This window comes from Aphelocoma coerulescens, chromosome 5 (genome assembly GCF_041296385.1).
Source record: "Aphelocoma coerulescens isolate FSJ_1873_10779 chromosome 5, UR_Acoe_1.0, whole genome shotgun sequence".
Lineage (NCBI taxonomy): Eukaryota > Metazoa > Chordata > Aves > Passeriformes > Corvidae > Aphelocoma > Aphelocoma coerulescens.
The window spans coordinates 35,116,380-35,129,521 of NC_091019.1; the positions used below are offsets into that span (position 1 = coordinate 35,116,380).

Below are 13,142 nucleotides of genomic sequence, written 5' to 3' on the forward strand. Positions count from 1 at the left end.
ATTTGCATAAAAAGAGTTAGTCACTTTCTGGAGCCAGAACTTCATGGATGGGCATTCTTTGGCCTCAAAGATTTTAAACATTTCTATCAATGTAAAAAAGCTATTTGTCTGAATGATTTTTTTTAAATTTTGCTATGCTGTTTTGTTGGTTTTTTTTTAAAGATAATCAGTGCAGTATAAAACAAACCAGGCCATGATTGTCAGTACCAAGCTAGTAAACATAATTGACTCTTGTTTTGAAGAAAAAGTAAGGTTAACCAGCAAAGGTTAAAATTGGATGATAAAGTCAAAATTAGAGAATCTCAGCAAGAAAACGGATTAGTTTTTTAGGTCAAAAAAGGTTAAAATCACTAAATATTAGGGTCTTCTCTGGAAGAGAAATTGCGACATAGATGCATGAATCCATGAGATAGACAAGTTCAAGTATTGTAGCCCTCCCTGCTTGACACACATTTCTGGCAACACACCATCCTCTTTATCCTCATGTTGCAGGTGGTGTAGAAACCCTGAAAGAAACATCTCAGTGAGCCTACATTTCTTATACCTCTTTATTATGGGGGTATGTTGAGTTTAACACTTCTTGACTCACAAATATGAACAGCAATGTGTGTATCAGTGCTTCTGTGTTGATGATGGTTACTTTGGTGCTCACCTTCCATGAGATGGTGCTTCATGGACATAGGACCTTCATACAATTGTGGAGGAATTTGGTCTTTTTGCTCAAGTGGACACCATGAGCAAAATGAACATGGGAAATTTATACTTTATTGCCTATTAACAGAAACTTCTGATCAATGTTTTTTGTATTAAGAAGAAAAGAACACAAACAATTAAACAAAGAAACATTATGCTTCCCCTTTTCCCAAATTCAACTCCAGGCAAACACCTGTCCTCCCACTTCCTAGTCTCAACTTCTCTCATTTTTATTAAGGGTTACACTTGGTCCATACAAATTCCTCCACTGAGGTGAGGAGCGGTGCAGGAGGTTGGTGCTGTGTGTGCAGATTTTGGTCTGCAGCTTTAAGCCTCTTACTGGTCTTCTGCTGCCATTTTTAATCAGTTCCCCTGCCCGTGTGTAGGTTGCCTGTGCACTCAGCCTCTCAGGGCCTTCTGTGGCCAAGTGTGGGTTGCCCAAGCACTGCAGCTCCTCAGGGGCAGCCTCGTCTTGGCAAGGCATGCAGCAGTTGGGAACCTGCTTCCTAAGACACACACCCCCTTCACCCCCAGTGTGTGCGTGCTATTCAAGGTGCTTGTATTTCATGAATAAAATGTTCTTTGAGTGTAGTTAGGGGATGGTTCCTCAGCTGTATTGGAGACTTGTCTGCAAGAGAAGTGACCCAAGTTCTGCTCCCTATCCTGACTAAAATCTAAATATTTTATTCTACAGATTAGAAGAGCTTTAGCTAAGGAAGCAGAAAGACACGTGGCCTGAGTGATTCCTGAAAGAATGCCTAAAAGGTAGGAGTCCTTGATCCAGACGTGAGTCTGAGACTGAATTCAGACAGGGACTCAAACTCGAGACCCTGTATGTGAACATGAGTGATTTAATCCTTAATCTTCCACATGCCATGTAAATGCTTTCTCATTTGCCAGTGAGATGCCAGTCACCACCATGACTGTGTGTCTGCAAGGAGCCTAATCCTGTCATTTAGCATGCCCTTATCTCAGCTACTGAATTTAGGTACCAGGTCATCTGACCACTGTTTTTCTAGAGATCTCAGGTTAAGAGTAACATCCCTTGTCCAGACCAGAATATTGCAGGAATGCCAGTGGCACAAGACTGTGATCATGTAGGTACATTTCAAGCCAAGGAGGAATGTGGTAGTGTTTTCAAGCACTGAGCATGAGGTAGATGTCTGTCTGGGATGATTTTCTGAGATGCTCAGTTGGTCCTAAAGGCTTAAAATCCTGTTTTAAGAACCAAAGGGCATTAGTTTATAAATGCAATTAATTTAATAATTTCATAATAAATAGAAAAATTTTAAAAGACTGTGGAAGAATAGGGTCCTTTTGAGAAGGCCTGATGACAGACCAATTGTTCATGTTTCCAGATATTTCTTGATTAGAAGAGCTTTATTATATCCTTTTTTGCCTGGTAGGGTATTCTATCAGACATGATAGATTGAAATAAGGTGCTGAAGGTTTAAATCATTTCATCACCTGTAGAAATATCTGGCAAAGATTTTTGTCTGTGGGTGAATATGTTCATAGAAGGTGCTTTGCATTTCTTAATACTTCTAGCTTATAAATGTAACAAAAAAGAACAATAAAATACCAATGTGATTTTCCAGAACACTGAAATAGTTGCAGTTCAGTTTGCTGGGACAACACACAGAGCTTCTATCAGGGACAGTGTAAATTTTCCATTCTCTCTTTTATTTTACAGTGAAGTATGTACCTATACTTTGTTTTTCAGAACATTTTTTCCTCTTATTTTAATGTATGGGGAAAAGACTCCTTTCTTTTTCCCTCATAGAATATTCTAGTTCTGACTAAGCTGCAATCAAAAAATAATATTGGTTATTTTCAAGTCACTCACAACTCACATAAGGTTGCACTGTGGTTACTTGCTATTCTTGTGGTAGATACACATTCATGGTCATTGTATCTATTGCTCAGTGCTTATGAGCTTGCTTTGGTGACTGCATTTGCAAGTGCTGAATGCTATTACTGATAGATGTCGGCATGAAACTACTTACTTAATTCCACTGAAATCTCTGGGACTACTTGTGTCCTTAGGGTTAAGCATGGTTCAGTATTTTGCTGGACTGGAGTCAGAAAGTTCAGTGCTCTTTCAACCCAGCTTATTAGGCACTGACCATTTAGTTTTAAAATCTTAATATAAAGCTTAATTTAAACCTGGACAAGACCAGATTTCTATCATGTAATGCAATCTACTCTTTTCAGTTTCCAGTGTAATGTTAACTTGCGTGGAGACAGAAGTGCAACAGGACCACTTGCGTAGTAAATGAAGGGCTGCCCAAGTCGTAAGGTAATGTGTTGACAATTCATTTAACTAACTGATTTAGCTTAATTTTTAAAAGAGTCCTAACTGTATATCGTGTATAGACAAACATGTCTGATGCCCAGAATGACTCACGTTCAGTTGTTAATATAATCCTGGAGATAAGGTATTTGACTAGAGCATGCCTTCTTGCATGCTGAAACTGAGATTGTTATATAATACCAGGAGAAGCAAACAACTTTTTCAAAGTCTCATGGAAACCATTCAGGAGAGGGAACTGAATGCCAATTTCATTACCACCTATAAGGAACCAAACAATAAGGTATTGTAGGCTCACAGACTGAGCTCAGAACGGGAGGTTTAAGTGCATCAGCCAGTAGGCAAACTCAACCAGGTTAACTCCTGCAAGATAGAAAATATCTGTTAACAGAGCCATTACATGTATTTTAAAAGTTTAAAAACTTTTGTGAGGAATGTTCATGGGATGAACAAGGGAGGATGCAATGTACCAGGGCAGTTCATAGTAAGAATGGGTTCATAGTAATTTTTTATTCACTGGCCTCAGGATATTTTACCATGTAAGCAGCTCTTTTAATCTGCATTTTACGGACCTGAAAATGAAGAAGTTAGGGGCTGGGCTCAACAGGAACAATAACATTTTAAACTAAGGAAGGAAGATGCTAGGGAAGTAGAGAGGAAGTGTTTAGTGTTTTTGTGGGGAAAAAAGTATTCTGATGATTCTAGTTCTGAAAAATACTGATGTAATTTACCAAGTTACCAATTTTTTTCAGAATATAAAAGTACTGATAAGAATTTTTTTCTACAAATCTCTTAGGCATTTATAAGAAAGTTCTCTTTATTCCCCATTAATCAATCGAGCAACTATGAAAAAGAATCAATGAGCAGGGTCAATGTACTAGGATCTTACCTTTGCCTAGTTACATCCAAAAATGAAATAACAGTGCAAAGCAGATGGATTTAAGAGATAGAAGAGCCAAGATGGATCTGACTATATAGAAGTCCTTTCCCGAGGGAGGAACTTTCTGGAAAGGTCTACAATATCCTTATAAAAAAATCACAAGAGAATTTTTTTCCCTGGATAATGATAAGGGCTACAACTGCAATAATTCTAATTATAGTCTATTTATAGCATCCTACTGTTGGAACTTTTCTACTTGAGCATACAGAATTAGAATATTTTTTTTATGTCATGGGACCCACTAAAAATGCAAAACTTCTGTCAAAGATAACGCAGGAGAAAATGCGCTAAATCAATACTTCCTTCCTTTTGCTCTGTAAGCCCAACAAGGATAAAGACAGCTGTCATTAAATCTGAAACAGTGATTTGATGAAGCAGTCAGAATATCAATGTTTGCAGTCTCATGTTGGTGGAATACTTCCTTCAAGCATTTTCTGAAGAGGACAGAGGCAGAGCACCACTGAATAATACTTGCAGTACTCTTCAGGATGTTCTGCCAAGAAGAAGCTCCATCTCTCTTCCTGGAAGAGGTGACAATAAAGATTTTCATCTTGAATTTATTTCCAGTTAGTGTTTACCCTCCAAACACAGCAGATTGCATTCATTAAAAATCATGTTCAAAAATGTTGACGAGGAGAAGGATCTTTGCTGCTGCTGAACTTTTACAGACGTGCCGATATTCACATGCATGCCTCACACATTGCAAGGCTAGCAGTTACATGTAATAAACATCAGATTGTTCTTCAGTGATGTAATTTTTTATACTTGTTAAAAGGAATAGTTCTCTAATTTGAATCTAATTGTGGTGAATCATATCACTCTTCACAAGTGAGATACTGTAGTCCCATCTTTATAGGTGAGAAAATCCAAAAGAATTTGTAGTTTATAGCAGGTTTTGCACAGCTATAAGGGATAAACCCACAGAATTTGGTACTTCTGTTGCTGTGTGCTGATGCAGCTGTTCTTCACCAGCACCTCCACAAAGCAGAAGAGTAGGAAAAGCTGTAGGTGGGATTATTCATTCATTTCTAGTGTATCCCAGTGAAGATTCTTCCATACCAAATATAGGACTCATCAGTCTTTAAAATAACATCATGTAAGGGAATTTCCAATACATTTTGTTTCTATTTGTTTTATATTCATGGGTTCTCCATGAATATCTCCAGGGAATATTTCTTTAAAATTCCCAGGATGACAGAAGAGTCTGGTGACAAGTTATTATGAGAGCCTTCATTTCCTTAGTGCAAATTCATATGTGACAAAGTTTGAAAATATTTTTTGTATTGCAATACTTAAATATTATGGGAGCAAGTAAGGCCTAGAGGGGCAGGGAAACACAGCTAACATCCGTTTCTCAAGAACAGTAGAATCTCATCAGTCATTCTGAGAAATGTGATTTTAGATCCAGTTTGGGACTTACAGCTAGCTGTAGCTGTAAACTTTTTCAAATGGTTTTCTGCTATTTCTGTGGATCCATAAATCCCCATTGATGTGCACATATAAAGCAAAATCATTAAAAGTTTCAACAATAGCAATGAAATAATAGAATTTATAGTCCAGTCTGGCAAATTGAACCCCTTACAAGATGCTACTCAAGAGGCCTGAGATAATTTATCCATTAAGTTAGAAATAGAGCACAAAATTCTTATGCTTCATGCACGGTCTCATTATTAACAGAGAACATAGACATTGTGAACACCAGGATTCATACAGTACTGTAGGGAGGGCCAAGAAGTCCAAATTTTTAGACTGAATTTAATATTTGAATTGGGTTATAAAAAATTATATTGTAAGATGTCCAATCCTCAAATTACTTCTAGTGTCATCTACTTGTGTCCCCTTCATAAGTCATCCATAATAACCCTTCAGGTTTTTATTCCCCAAAGACCTGTCAAAATGTGAAACGGGACTGAGCTATTTGCCTCAGATGTGGTCCAGACTTTTTTCAGTTTTGAGGAACATGTTAGTATTAGGTCCACTTCACATCTTGCTACTTTCCCCCTAGGTTTCACAGACTCGTGGTTCTCTCACTGGACTTTCCCATCTGTGACCTAGGGAAGCCAGAAAATTTTGCTGCTATAACATGAACATGCTCTTATTCTGTCACCCCTGACTTAAACAAAGCTAATAAATGTCTCTGAAATTGAGCTTTACTTCTTGAGAAAGATTCAAATGTTATCATGTAAAAGGACCTGAACTCATGTTTATTTCCAGGGTACTTACTATGTATTTCAGGGAAAACTAGCAATCTAGAAAGTGGATTAATCTCTTCAAAACTAACATCCTTATGTAGGACTTTCCTCTGAAAATGTAGTTCATGTACCTGACCTTTGAAGCTACCTTATTGTAGACCTCCAGCTGAAATGCTGGTTGTATAATCAAGCTAGGATTTGGTTTATTTTTCTTCTGTTGTCATGAATGGGTTAGTAATGAACTAGCATGGTTTGCAATGACACATAGAATATGTTGTCTTACAGCTTTTTCACAGAGTTCTGTCTCTATGTGTTTGCACATACATGCTCACAAGAATTAATAAACCTACAGAGCCTGTATTTTTCACAGTGAAGCTGGTAGTGTCAGTAGTGTCTCTGTTGGAGATTGCTTGTGTTTGTCTTCTGTTGTCACTGTTTTTGTTCAGCCACAAAAAAAAAAAAAATGCTGAAAAAGCTTTGTTGCAATTAAGAGTTTTGGCAGAGATTTTTAGACCAGTGTTCAGGAAATCCAGATAAAAAGAAATTTTGGTATTTGATAAAGTTTATTCCTTGCACTTGTTTCCAGAATGTCAGTATAAGTCACAGTTTGCTATGCAAGCCAGGAGGTTAAAAAGAAGAAACATTTTAAGCATTCCTGCTTGGCTAGTCAGTATTGAGCTGACTATCTCCCGAGGTTATGAATGTTCTTCTGCCATTTTTTTCATTCTTTGAGCCCAGGCTTTGCTGGTGTGATAATTTAGAATTTTGAATCTGTATAAAGGGTGTCATGTGTGTTTCAAAGTCTGTTAAAACCCAGCCCCATATAGGAATGCCTTCTTATTCCTTATGCCAAATTTTTCTTGGGAGAGAAATTCTAAGTGCACTGTTGCTTTACACTTTTAGACTTGAATGTATCTTTTTACAGCAGACATATCTCCTTTTGTTTACTGTAGTAGCTGTTATTTTATCACAGATTTGTGGACTGGCAGAAGTCTTTGTCAGATGCTCACATGATTTATTTTCATCATTTTGCATGTTGCTGTCTTACTGAAGTTATGTACTAGTTCCAAATTTATTATGCTGAGACACACATGGCAGTGTTATGATTATAACTTAGTATTACTGGGAAAAGGCATCAAATAATGTGTGACGTGTTGTTTTTAGTTCTCTTCTGTCATAAATTCTGCAAGTGATTTGGCAATTAAAGTGAAGCAAGATTATTTGTAAAGTGTGCAGAGAAGATAGTAAAAATTGCCCCTTTTTTGTAGTTTCCATATCCCAGAAACTGGAAATTCATTCTTGGTTCATTTTCATCTGTCTCAGATAGTGATTACATACCAAGAGAGAAACTGAGAACACAGCAAAACTTACCTGGTATTTCAAACAGTGAACTTTTCTCTTATCATGGACTTGTAGATGTATTGCTTCCCGTATCTTGATGCAAATGAAATAGAAGAAGAATATATTGAGTTGGATTCCTTTCTGTGCTTAACTTTTGAATGCAAGCTGGGAGGCAAGATGATGACAGGCTGTTGAGGACTGTGAATTACTTTGATTTCAATCCTATTTTTAGTGGACAGTTTTGGAATCTTCAAAACAATAAAATGTTCTCAGTTGAAGATAAAACAACTAAGCAGGCATCACAACTTTAGTTGTCCCTTCACCAGTAATGTTTTTCTCCCGACAGAAGTATGTAGAAAATAGCATGTGGTAGGCTTGATGGGTAATACGTAGATTGAGTAGGTGGATATTCATCACCACAATTATTTTCTAAATAATGTCTAAATGTATATTTATGGGAATACTTTTTAGATTTATGATCCAGGAGTGCAGACCTGTCCCATTTTCCAGCCTTGTGCCAAGGCCAGATCCATGTATCCACCAGTCCTTCCCTCTGTGCTTACACAAGATTCCTGTGGAAATGAAATTCTATGCATGGACAGGGAAGGAATTGGAGCTGTATTTCAGCATATCCCTTGTTTGGATAATGGGAGAACAGTATTCTAGGGACCCAGAAAGAACTGAGTCTCAAATATTCATGTATGTATTTCTAAAATTTTCCATGGGCAAAAGTAAACTTGGGAACAGTGAAAGTGAATATGAGTAAAGTGGAAGCAGGGGAGAAAAGGGCAGATGGGATTTTGCAGGAACAAAGGAAAAGTGAGTGCACTGGGCAATGGGAGTGGATAGTGAGGTGAAGAAAAGTGGACTGTGTGATTTCCTGTTTTTATGGACACTCTTCAACAGGTGGATGGTAAACCTGGATGACAGTGACAGAATGTGCGCCTTGAGTAATGTGGTAACACCAGCAAAGCCAAGAGGCTCTTCATTTCCTGCTGCTTCTCCTGTTTAAAGGAGCTCTGGAGGCTTCCACCCAGAGTACAGGGCTTGTCTCTTCTCTGCTATGCTGGAAGCAGCAGCTTCTTTCAAGGCTTGTCTCAGGGTTTTGAGGTTTTTATCTAATACTGATAGTTATGAAATAAACTGGGCTACAGTAAATTCTGGGCTTTAAATGTGTTCTGGTTTTCATAAGAACTTGTCACCCAGAAACTGATGATGCTTTCATCTTGATAAGAATTATGACCTGGCAACTAGGAATTTGATTTTGGTCTGGGGATTTTCTTTCAGTGTAAATTCAGTATCTTTTCCTAGAATATACTCCGCCTAATCTCTGATCCCTTTTACAGATGTTAGATGCAGTGCCATGTCAAAATTTGCTGCATATGGGAGAATCTCAGTTTTAATTCAGTGATATTCTAGTCCTAGTGGCCTTAAGAGAGGAAAAAAATACTAGTGGGTTAATAAAAATGATGAAATTAACAATGTTTCCCTCAAAGCCTTAGTCCCAGAGTCATGCAATTTGAGTTAGCGATTGTATATATTACTTATTTTCTGCAACTGATATTGACATTGCAAGTGATGACAATGAGCATTGAGATAAGATTTCTTGTGATAGCAATTGCAACTAATAGGATCTACCTGTTGACTAATTACTTTCATATGATAAAAGTAATACATAGCATAGTGGTTGCTCAGTTAAGGAAAATTATATTACATCATCCTATTTATCTCTTTGACACAGAACAACGATGAGTGGAAATACCCTATAATATTCTTATATGTTATGAAATTCATGTCTGAAATTGTACCAATCAAGAAAAGACTACTTAAAGGTCATTTCCTGGATGGGGAAAGTTATGACTCATAAACACCCCAAAATATCTGAATTACCAAATATTTTTTCATGCAGAATGGAAATATATTTTAATTATACTCAGTCATATATTATTAATAATTTCCCATCTTTGCATAAATTTTCCCAGCTTGCACAAAGAATTCTTTGGCAGATAACAAAATGTTTTGTGGCACTGTGATAGCACTTTTTACTACACAATATTTAAGAAATTCTGACACTTACAAGAGGTTCCAGGAAATATTAATCTAGTTGGATGTGTAAAACCAAACACACACAATGTGGCAGCTGTAGCTGCTGAAGTTTTTCTCCAAAAATGAGGCAGTGAGGTTACCAGAGCTAAAAGGAGACTAAATTAATGTATTAGACATGCTGTAAAGATCAACCTGTAAGGAATGATGGAGGAGGAGCAGGAACTGGGAAAGCTACTGAACCTTTGTCATCAGCAAAGAATTTCCTCTGTAGTGTTTGCTATCGTCCTTTAAAAGATGAGAAAGTGTGCAGATGGAGCACGTGAGGTTTTTAAGAAAGCTGTATTCAGTTAGATCATCTCAACTTTTCCAAAAGAACTTGTCTCAAAATAATTTAAGCCGTATGGAATTCTGAGAGATGACTGGAGTCATCTGACTGGCAAACATACAGGACTTATGGATGTAGAAATACACTTTATGGACATCTATCACCTTAAAAAAGTCATATAAATTTATCTGTAAACAAAAGAAACCTTGAATGTATTGTGATTTAAATTCTGCAGTTCATGGAGGTAAATTTCCCATTGAGATCTGCCCAAATCAGAATTTGCAGAATTTGGCCCAGTCACACAATTGGCACAGGGTAGATCTGTGGTGGCAGGAGGGCTACAGGAGTGGCTTCTGTGAGAAGCTGCCAGAAGCTTTGTCTGACAGTCAATTCTGTTCCATGACAGACCCAGCCTGAGCCCATGAATGGTGGTGGTAGGGCCTCAGTGATAGTCTATTTAAGAAGGCTGAAAAGCCACTGCAGAGCAGCAGCTGGAGAGAGGAGTGAGAATATGAGAAAGAAACAGCTCTGCAGGCACAAGGTCAGTGCAGAAGGAGGTGTGGGAGGTGCTCCAGACACCAGAGATTCCCCCACAGCCTGTGGTGCAGACCATGGTGAAGCATCTGTGCCCCTGCAGCCCATGGAGGTCCATGGTGGAGCAGACATCCACCTGCAGCCCATGGAGGAGCCCATGTAGGAACTGGTGGATGCCTGGAGAGGGTGTGACACCATGGGAAGCCCACACTGGAGCAGGCTCCTGACAGGACCTGTGGACGTGTTGGGAGAGAAGCCCATGTTGGGAGAGAAGCCTGTGTTGCATCTGGTTTGTTGGCAGGACCTGTAACCCTGGGGGACACCAGGCTGGAGCTGCCTGTTCCTGAAGAACTGCACTCCATGGAAGAGTGACCCACACTGGAGCAGTTCATGAAGAACTGCAGAAGTTCAGATGTCCTCCCCTGAGGAAGAAGGAGGGGCAGAGACAACACGTGACTAAACTGACAGCAACTTCCATTCTGTCCCACTGCACCACTGGCAGGGAGGAAGGTAGAGAAATCATGAGTGAATTTGAACTCAGGAAGAAGGGAGGGATGGGTGAAGGTGTTTTAAGATTTGTTTTGTTTCTTTACACTACTTTTATTTGATTGGTAATAAATTAATTTCCAAGTGTTGAGCCTGTTTTGCCTGTGACAGTAATTGGTGAGTGATCTCTCCCTGTCCTTATCTCAACCCATGAGCTTTTCAGTATCTTTATGCTTCTCCTCTTCAGCTGAGGAGGGGGAGTGATAGAATGACTTTGGACACCTGGCATCCAGCCATGGTCAACGCCAGTATAATATCTTGCCATTTGATATGTAACTCTTCATTATCCTCAGCTGTCCTGGACAAACATGTAAGTTGTGCACACAGAGCTTAAAAAGGACAAAATCCTGCTTGTCTGTTTTCCTGTGGTGGAACCAGTGTATGAATTAGAAAGACTGGAGTAGCATGACTGAGAAGGGAGAAATAAGTTTGGAGGTGTGGTTATCACACAAACCCAGACTTACTGGGAGAGGTAAAAAGAAATTTTGCATGCTTATGTGAAGCAATGGAGCACATATTCATGCAACAACGAGATGCATCTGCCCCTACAGCATTGTACACACCAACCCAGAGACCCCTATGTAGGACCAACAATCAGTTAGATGAAACTCATTTACCATCATAAATTAGGTGTACTCATATCCACTCATTTCCTAGCCAGATAGTGGTGTTGGTGGGGTAATTTGTTCTAATATGTTCAAATTAATTATGGCAGCAGATATTAATGAATGAAAAGACCCATTCCAATCCAAGAGCTAAGGTAAAATTATCAGAGTTTCCTGAGGGAATTTCCAAGTTCTGAGGTCTGTTGCCTCATTAATGACGCCATATTAAAACACTGGGTTGTACTGGCCCCCCCAAATATGAATTCTTCATGTTCTTTTTCCCTTGCAGGAATTTTTGAATGACCTATTTAGTGCTGGTAGACTGAAAGTGGGGAGTCAAATGACTGCTGGAACCACAGATGTTCTTGAAACATGTGAGCTTGCATTTACAAAAAAACCTGCAAAAAATATTTTGACACTAATGTTCCACCAGTTTCATGTTGGTGCTTGAATATCTTTGAGGATCTAGCCCTTAATTACTATACTGGAGGTAAACAGAAACATATTAGATAAGACAACCTGAGTTTTAAGAGTCTGAATATTTGCAGTTATTATCAACTTTGACAGGAACTGCCTGTTTGGTGCAGAAAAGAGGAGACTGATCACTACAGGCAAGAAAAATCACAGACTACTGTAATAAATTTGTCCCTATGAATAATTTCTTCATCTTCAACTAGAAGTCAAATCAAGCCTAAAAGGGTCCTAATAAAACTGTGTAAAGATGTGCACAACTGGAAGAAAAAGAAATTCTGAACAGAATGAATTCCATCCATTTTGCAATCTATAGGAAGACAGCTGCAAATGCAGGTGACTGCATCTTATATCACTGAGCTGCAAGACAAATCAAATCCACAGATATTTAATCCACATTTGCAAACAAAGAAGCTAGGAAACAGTCTGCAGCCCAAGGAAACAGATCTACTGTCACAGACACTCTGACTTTAGGAAGGTACAGAGAAACTGATTTAAAAGTAGTCTGTCAGTGACAATTCAGTCCAAAACAAATAATGTTAATTTAGCAGCATTTTAAAAGGGTGATGTGGTTTGGTTTTCTTCCACTATATCTCTGATATATCAAACTATGATATGTTTCATGCTGAAGGAATAGAAAAAAATAGCAGAAAATAATTAGGATGTTAAAGTGACTGAGTGACAACACTTACGTAGAGCTTTGCAAGAAAAACTCACAAAACGTAGTAAAAAACTCATTCCCACATAATTGTAGAAAAGGCAGAGGACAGAAAAACAAGTCTCCCCCTAAGCAGTTGTCATGAGTGCATGCTCTGAGGCAGACCTGATTTCAGAATAGAGGATATTTTGGCATTCAAGGGGCAGTTATGAAATATAAAAATGTGCGTACATCTCCTTTGTGTATACACATACTGAGATAGGTATGTATCTGTTTACATGTCCACATCAATGCACATTCTCCATCTGCTTAGCCCAGAAATGGTTAATTAATGGCATAGTTTCCTCTCCAGTTGGAATAGGCTTGCCAATGAGAATAGAGATATGAAGAAACGTGTAGCCTAGGGCAAAATGGGGTCAGTGAGTGGGATGTTGTGGTTTTTTCACAGCTTTGCTCAACCTATGCCCCAGAAGTGCTGCT

At 38.5% G+C, this 13,142-nt stretch overlaps 1 long non-coding RNA gene across 2 annotated transcripts; it reads left to right on the top strand.

Annotated features, from left to right (window-relative positions):
* The first annotated feature begins 1,385 nt into the window (after nt 1–1,385).
* LOC138110799 (uncharacterized) lies at nt 1,386–10,886 on the top strand. Of its 2 annotated transcripts, none has more exons than XR_011151067.1 (3): nt 1,386–1,458; nt 2,908–2,992; nt 10,684–10,886. It is a non-coding gene; the product is annotated as an uncharacterized lncRNA (long non-coding RNA). The 2 variants fall into 2 exon arrangements; XR_011151068.1 differs by lacking the exon at nt 10,684–10,886 and adding an exon at nt 4,344–4,436.
* The last annotated feature ends 2,256 nt before the right edge of the window (nt 10,887–13,142 follow it).